The 8023-nt window shown below is 37.5% G+C and overlaps 1 long non-coding RNA gene across 2 annotated transcripts; it reads left to right on the forward strand.

Annotated features, from left to right (window-relative positions):
* The first annotated feature begins 237 nt into the window (after window positions 1-237).
* On the forward strand, window positions 238-7130 carry LOC115593739 (uncharacterized). 2 transcript variants are annotated; one of them, XR_003986359.1, is made up of 6 exons: window positions 238-379; window positions 825-826; window positions 2626-2663; window positions 3173-3198; window positions 3710-3747; window positions 5896-7130. It is a non-coding gene; the product is annotated as an uncharacterized LOC115593739 (long non-coding RNA). The 2 variants fall into 2 exon arrangements; XR_003986360.1 differs by lacking the exons at window positions 238-379; window positions 825-826 and adding an exon at window positions 1997-2135.
* The last annotated feature ends 893 nt before the right edge of the window (window positions 7131-8023 follow it).

Genomic DNA, 8023 nt, shown 5'->3' on the forward strand with positions numbered 1-8023 from the left:
TTGCCTGACTCCCTTAAATAACACTCGATTTTGAAACTTGTTTCTTTAGTAGGAACTGTGAACGTTGTGAAATGCAGTGTACAGCACATTCTTTACTATTTGGATGCACGGTTGTTGTTCATTTGGCAAACGTTATACATGAAATATATTGTTTGTGAAAGGAAAGTATCCGTCCAATGATGTCTATTAATCGTCTGTTACGCTGGTTTTACCTGACTTGTTTTACCACTGGGTCTATGAGATATTGCAGGATTTTGGGGATTGCTTCAGAGGTTTTGTGCCCAACGCCAGAATTTCCGAGTGTCCCCTGAACGCCTCCATCAAACTTTGTCGAAGCAGCACCTAGACGTTCCCTCAGTCACTGTATGCTGCTCGTCAGGTAGGTCCGGCTGCCCCGGCCAGCAGTTATCGACGGTCTAAAAACAGGTTTATTGTTATAGAAGTACATTAAAAGTGGTGTGTAATTCACACCAGAGTAAACATGAATTTATGGGTGCAGAGGTTTTTTTGTCTGGCAAAGCCTTTTTTTATTGTTGGCTAGCCGAAGGTAATGCTGCTAGCATAACCGTTAACGCTGCTAGCATAACCGTTAACGTTAACCAAGATAACTGACGAGCGCGTGAAGGGGTTATGAAATGAGAGCCAGCTGCAATTAATAGCACAGGCTCGTGTATTTGGCTCAGACAACCAACAGCTAACATACTAACAGCAGTTTTCAGTTCAGAGCATTGTCCCACTTATTTAAATCATATTTCTTTCAGTTTACAGAGAACTTTCATTTAGTTTTGTATCTGTTTCTATGTGGCTGGCTAATTTGTTGTCAGTTGTGCAAGTTATAAATCAAAGGTGACAGCTTTTATTGCAAGCAACCTTCATTTGAGTGACAAAAATGTAACAATATACTATATTACAGTATTACTAGTACAACTGTTAGAAAATAGTATATGTACGTGCTTCTCTGTAGACACTTGTCTGAAGCCCATAAATTCAAAGGAGTTGTGACACTGAAATTAACTGAAATGCTCAACTTCTTTCTCTCCCAAACCGCCTTCCTTGTGTTCCTGCTGATGTCCTGTGGTGACTACAGTGTGAGTACAAACACACACACACACACATTTTGCTTGTTATGACTTACACTAAGCTAATGAGACAGTGTTCCCCATACATTGACAAGACTGTGGCAGCCCGCCATAGTCTCAATGTGGAATGTGAAAAAATATTTAGGCTTTACAATGTATACTGACGTTTCAGTCAGTCTCTTTTGTTTGCATTACTTTTAATGACTTCAGTACTGCTAATTCAGGGCTGTGGCTGTGCATGTGATCAAGGTATGCGGTGTCTAGATGGAAGGAGAGGGGCAGTCCAGTCGGAGCACATTTTTGTAGTGTGCTGCTTAGTTATCCATGGAGAGGCTGTGGAGAGCACGCGTGGACATATGAAACAGGCTCCACTAACGCCTCTCCAAGAATTAAAAAGGATAGAACATGTTTGTTTGCTGTGTTTTTAAGGCTGGAGGTATGGGTGGGGTGATTCTGGGTGGAGAAGCAGCCCTGTCTCTCTCATTAGGATACAAATTGTTTACATAACGTTTCTTCAGTCGACATTGTGAATTATTGATATTTGGAAATTGACTTGCGGGCAGTAGTATGATGAACCCAAACCACCCCCCCTCCCAGTTGGAAACACTGTGAGAGTCATTTTGTTATTTGGAATGACTTCCCATCCATATAATCATCCATACATTGAAAATTCAATACCCTGAAAATAATACTTAAACAATGTAATCTCATAAGACGAGACCTGGTGGTTTTCTGAGAACAAAAAAACTAAGATAATAATACTCTGTATTACAGTTTTACTTTTATACGATCATTTGTAGCTGTCCCTGTAGACACTACTCTGGAGTTTTGCTCACTGTCAGACTCACAAGTATAGCAGTGTAGTATTGATCTTTTACATAAGAAATGGCCTATCAACACTGAGGGTTACTGTGTCACATCAATGAATCTATTATGAAATTGAATGATGTGTGTCACTGGTTTTCTGAAGTGAACTAAAACTGTCAATTTCTCTCCCCTCCAAACGGCTGACCGTCATTGTGTGTTCCTGCTGATGTCCTGTGCTGTCTCTACAGTGTGAGTACAAATAAACACTCAATTTGTTAGTTATGACAGTTACTAAACTGATATGTAAGTCGTTGGGAATGACTTCTCATCTATATAATCGTTGTTGACAGGAATTACATCCATACGTTGGAAAATTCAACACCCAGAATATAATAATCAAAGAATTTGATCTTCATTGAAATGAGATGAGACCTGCTGGTTTTCTGAGAACAATCTAAACATCTGTCTGTCTCCACAGTCCTTGTGGCCCAACCACACTGTAGTCTTGCTCAATGTCGCAATAAACATGATAGATCATATGATTTAATATGATACCAAGCACATCAAATTTTGTGACCAGTGTCGTGTGTAACTCCAACCCAAACAAACAGACGGGAGAAGCAGAGTGACATTAATACCAACAAAATGATATATTCAAGTATACACAGAGCTGAGATGGGGAAGTAGTTAGTCGTGATTTGTAGTTAAACTTTAACTTTTAAATTGTTTCCTTTAATAGATATAGAGGACACTGATTACCTGCTGCGTTTTTGCCTGGTAAGTATGGGAGCTGCAACAGCCTACAGAAATTGACAGTGACACAGTTTAGTATCTCAAACTGTTTAAGTTTGGATTCACACGTGATTTATATATTTTGGGGTATCTTTGTTATAATTTATGTCTCAAAATTTTAGAAAATGGGAACATTATTTTAAATCGATAGTAACAGTTGCTTCTGTCAAAAGTTATTAAATAATTTAAGCAATTGCTGCATATAAGAATAATTAGTTACTCATAAAACAGTTCTGTCTCTCACACACATAGCTCATCTCTGTATGGAAGTGCTGATTTTGTGGTAATGTCATTCATGGCGCACAGACTGATTTTGGTGAAGCACAGGCAACATGCACTGTATACAGTGTATGCAGCTCACTGTACAGAGAGCTGAGATGGAATAGTATTAATGCCCTAAATTGAAATTAGTTGAGGTTGGTTTTCTTAAGTGAATTGTAACTCTCTCTTCTCTCTCTCCCTCACTCGACTGAACTTTGTTGCATTCCTGCCAGCCTGTGTGGCCTGCAAACTCCGAAGTGTAAGAGCACACAGTGACATTATGATTGTTTTAAACTGATATTTCATGGGTTTACATTCAGTTAAACTTTGTTGGTGGGAATCACGTACACAGTTTATGAATTAAACACTCAACATTATGGACCAAAATTCATATCCTGGTATTTTCAGGCAGATTGTCAAGACAAGCTAGATATATCTCAGCATTTTCTACTCAGTGGGCTTAATTATCAGTTGTAACGAAAATCACATTTGATATGTTGCAAGAACTTTTATTTAAACAGACTGTGACACATCTACACAATATGTTAATTCAAATCTATAAATTGATTAAAAAGTAGCAGGCCTGACGTTAACTTTTTCCCCCACTGGTGCTATGTGCTGATCTGCTAAGAGTTTGCAGCACAAGATACAAAAGCATAGCTTAATAATTGTCTAATTGTATGAAGTAAGTCAATGATAGTTTGATCCATAACATTTTGAAGTATTTAGTCATGATTTGTAGTTAAACTAATATATGTTTCATTTCTTAGACACAGAGGACCTTGACCAGCGCCTGTGCTTTTGCCTGGTAAGTGTGGGAGCTGCAACAGTCTAAAGAAATTGACATTAACACAGTTTAGTAGGGGTGTAATGATTCATTTTAATGATTCGATTTATAATTTGTTGTTGCCGACATGATTCAAGGACAATCTTGGTTCATTTAGAATGATATGATCTGATACCATTCAGTGACTTGAAATCGAGTCAAAAAATCAACCAGTATGACTGAAAGAAATACCTGGATACTGAACAGTGCACGGGAAGTTTCCTAGATGCCTGTTGTTTCTCAGAAGGGTTAGATTATCAGGTTTAAATTAATTATGATATAAATAAGTGAACAGTAATTAATGGCACATGTATTAACCTTTTATTTAAATGAAGTGCAATCAGGAGGTTAACATTTTCTGCTCTCATTTTCAATATAAAAAGAGTACAGTAAGTGCAACCAACATTTCTTCAGGTTGAATTAATACTACTACTACTACTACTACTACTAATAATAATAATAATAATAATAATAATACATTTAATTTGTGTAGTGCCTTTCAGGGTACCCAAGGACACTTAACAAAATGGAACAAACAAAACAAAGAATAAATGGATGAACAAAAAATACATAAAAGATAAAAATAGAAAAGTTGATTGATTTGGCCGGATCTAGAGCTGGTAGCCCTTACTAAAAAGATGGGTTTTTAAGTCTCTTTGAAAGTCTCCAGAGAAGTCTGTGTGCGGATTTCAGCTGGGAGAGTGTTCCAGAGATGTTATCTACCATTTTAAATTATGTTTAATCGATATATGTTGCCTGGAAGGCCAACTTGCTGAGCACAGATCGTTGTAATTGGGTGGTTGGAATATAGATTCATTGATGTAGTGGATGAATCGTTACACCCCTACAGTTTAGTATCTCAAACTGTTTGATCTTGTTAGGATTTAACATGATTTTATATATTTTGTGATTTCAAACAGTTGTGTCTCATGCACACACAGCTCAGCACTGTATGGATGGGTACTACTGCTGTAATGTCATTCATGGCACAGATTTTGACTTGCACTGTATCAGGGTTGGCATTCTGTAGTGATCTGACAGTAAGCACATGCTTTCTTAACCTATTGGCTACAGCAGCTGCTTCAACACACTGGTGAAATTGCAGTGGAAATGAAATGAGACCTCAAGACACGCCCTACTGAATTGATGCATTTCATGATGACTGGTTTTCACATTTCAAATGAATGTATTGGAATCGCTGCTAGCCAATGATTTATCAGCATGATTTATGTGCATCCCTAATGTTTTTACATCATGTTCATGTTAGGGCCAAAAATCATATTCGAAGTTCATTTGTTTATTAATATTTGAATATATTCAAATATTTATGAACAATACTTTGACCATTAAATGCCTTCAGTAAGACCTATATTGGTATCAAATTTAAGTTGTACATGTTCTGTCCACCAGAGGGCAGTGTATCAATCAATGTCAGTAGGCAGGCAATGATGTTTTCAGAAGAAAAACACACAACTTAAAAAAAAAAAAAAGAAAAATTTGATTAAAAGTTAGACCCGTCCTCCTCCTCTTCTAGCTTGCCGGGATGTAGTGTTGACAGGTGGGCTCTCAAGTTGCTGGTCGTCGCGTAGTATGTGAGTTTGGTCCTACATATTTTACATATCACTTTGTACTTAGTCGAAATTTTTCCCTGTTCCTTTGGGAACCCAAAGTTGCGCAACACGTTACTTTTCAGATGGTCTGGAGTGTAGATCTTGTACTCCTCAGGCGTAGTTGTTGAAGGCTTTGGCATGGCCATCATTCTGGTATACAAAATATGCGGTAACCAGGACGCTAACGTCACCTACAGGAGCCCAGAGGACCAATAATAGCCTTGCTAATGAGCTCGTGATTCAGAACTTCACCAGGCATGAAAAAGCCTCGGAATCTGAATTGAAAACGTTTACAAGCAAACAATTTACAAAAAATACCGCCCATAACAGGTTTGAATATTAATGGCTGCCTAATATTCGTTTGAATATCTTTATTTTTGTAAATATTCTAATTATATTCGAATAACGAAGTTCGGAGTCAAAGCGGTAGTTCATGTTTAGCTTAGGGTAGAAGCTACTTGAGTTTTTTTTCTTAATGTTCCAACAGCAGTCTAATTGATTTTCCCATTTTGTCTTACAGGTGCCTTGCTGATTTTCTATCTGTTGTCTCTCCTCTCATGCTCTCTCTCCCTTTCTGTCCAATCAGGGATCAGGTCCTGGTTGTTGTATTGGCTTTCTGTCTGTGCCTGGCTCTACTCTACCCTCTCTCTCCCTTTCTATCCATCAGATTTTGAGACATTTTGGCTTTTGAGACATTTTGGCTTTTGAGACATCTTGGCTTTTGAGACATTTTGGACTGAAATTTTCTATCTGTTGTCCCTCTCACGCTCTCTCTTTCTGACCAATTGGGAACTGCCCCAATTGTTGTTATTGGATTTATCAGCATATCATATCAGAAAAACTTGGTGATTGTGAAAACAATTCAGCTGCAATTTGAGATTTTGGATTGAGATCTTCTATTGGTTCTCCCTCTCACGCTCTCTCCCCTTGTGACCAATTGACCTGAACAAGTTTGACCAGCATATTACCACTACCTTATTGACCAGACTTGATTTGACAAGCGTTCACTAGCATTTGATTTTTGAACTGGTACCATTGATTCTAATTAACTTAATTGTTAAGTAAGGTATTGAAATAATTGATTTGAACATTGATACATTGTCCTAACGCATGAGGTAATTTAACAATAGACGGAAATTTTCAAAAACGAACACATTTACACAAGAAATATTTGGATAGAGAACAGATCTTGGATTTTGGCTTGAAAAAATACTGGCTTGAGAAATTACTGAATTACTGGCTTTTACTGGATTGACTTTTACTGGATTGACTTTTCAGTTTCACAAGCACATTATCTTGACAAAACATTACACACTGTGTCAGAGCAGGTTATCACTGCCTTATTGACCTGATTTGATTTGAACTATAACATTGATCATCTTTTGATAAGCATTAAGGAGCATTTGATTTGAACTGCTAACATTAATTCTAATTAATTTGATTGTTAACTACATTTAAATAACTGATTTGAGCATTGATACATTGTCAGAAGATTTTGGAAAACAATATACACAAGTAATATTTGGAGTGATAATCCATATTTATACTAGAAAATAAAATAGAAACTGAGGTTTTTTTTCATTTTTCAAAAGTTTGTGTTTACTGAACTAGTGGGAATAAGTGTAAAGGTAAAACTATATCATACAGTGCATTTGTTGTCTCCTCTTCATCTTTAGTCCTGCTCACATTATTTGAATCAAAAAGTTTTTTGTTGTTTAAAGCTATATATTGTATTAAAGCCATCAGTTGTTTGAAGAAGCTGTGATTGATTCTGATATTTGACTATAAAGCTGATAGTCTTTAGTCTATATTAACTTGGTTAAGAAATAAGATTTGGATTGCTGTCACTGTATACCACATTTGAGCATTAGTACATATCTCTTGATAGTACTTTAAAGCATTGAATAAACAGTAAAACAAACCAAATAAACTCAAGTTTTACCTGAGCATACTTTTAGGTCATTTCTGCAGGCTAAAAAGGGTTTTCTGAAAAAAAAAAAGTGTTTGAGTGTGGTTTGAATCTACAACAATGCCGAAGAAAAGTAAGAAGTCCCAAGCTGCACGCTTACGTTGACAGAGATCAGGTGAGATGCATTGTGCTACAGCGACTGAACAGGAAGGTGTCTGTTTCCAGAGCAGTGGAGAGTTCATGACATCTGCAGCATCCCATGTTCCAAGTGCCAACCAGGGAGATCAACATCATACATTGAGCTCACCACACATTTCTTATGCTGACATTGTAAAGATGACACTTAACAGCAATGACCCAGGTGTAATGGCTTCTTCAAATACTAAGCAGGTAAAGCGTTCAGGTGATGTGCCTTCGCCACAGGTCTCTTGTGCTAACATGGTAAGAACAAAACTGCAGGGTAATGAGCCGAGTGTGGCAGCTACTTCCAATACTAACCAGGCAAACCATTCAGGTGATGTGCCTTTGCCACAGGTCTCTTATGCTGACATGGTAAAGAGGGGACTTCACAGTAATCAGCTCAGTGAAAAAGTTTGCTCCTATGCTGAAAGCTATTCAGGTGATGTGCACCAGATGTCAGATTCTGACATTTTAGAGCCAGACCTCAGTACTGCAGTATTGCAGTATTCAGAACCAGGTCAGGCAGATACGGTTTCTTTGATCCACGCTCCAGAACAGC

This window comes from Sparus aurata, chromosome 13, assembly GCF_900880675.1.
Source record: "Sparus aurata chromosome 13, fSpaAur1.1, whole genome shotgun sequence".
Classification (NCBI taxonomy): Eukaryota; Metazoa; Chordata; class Actinopteri; order Spariformes; family Sparidae; genus Sparus; species Sparus aurata.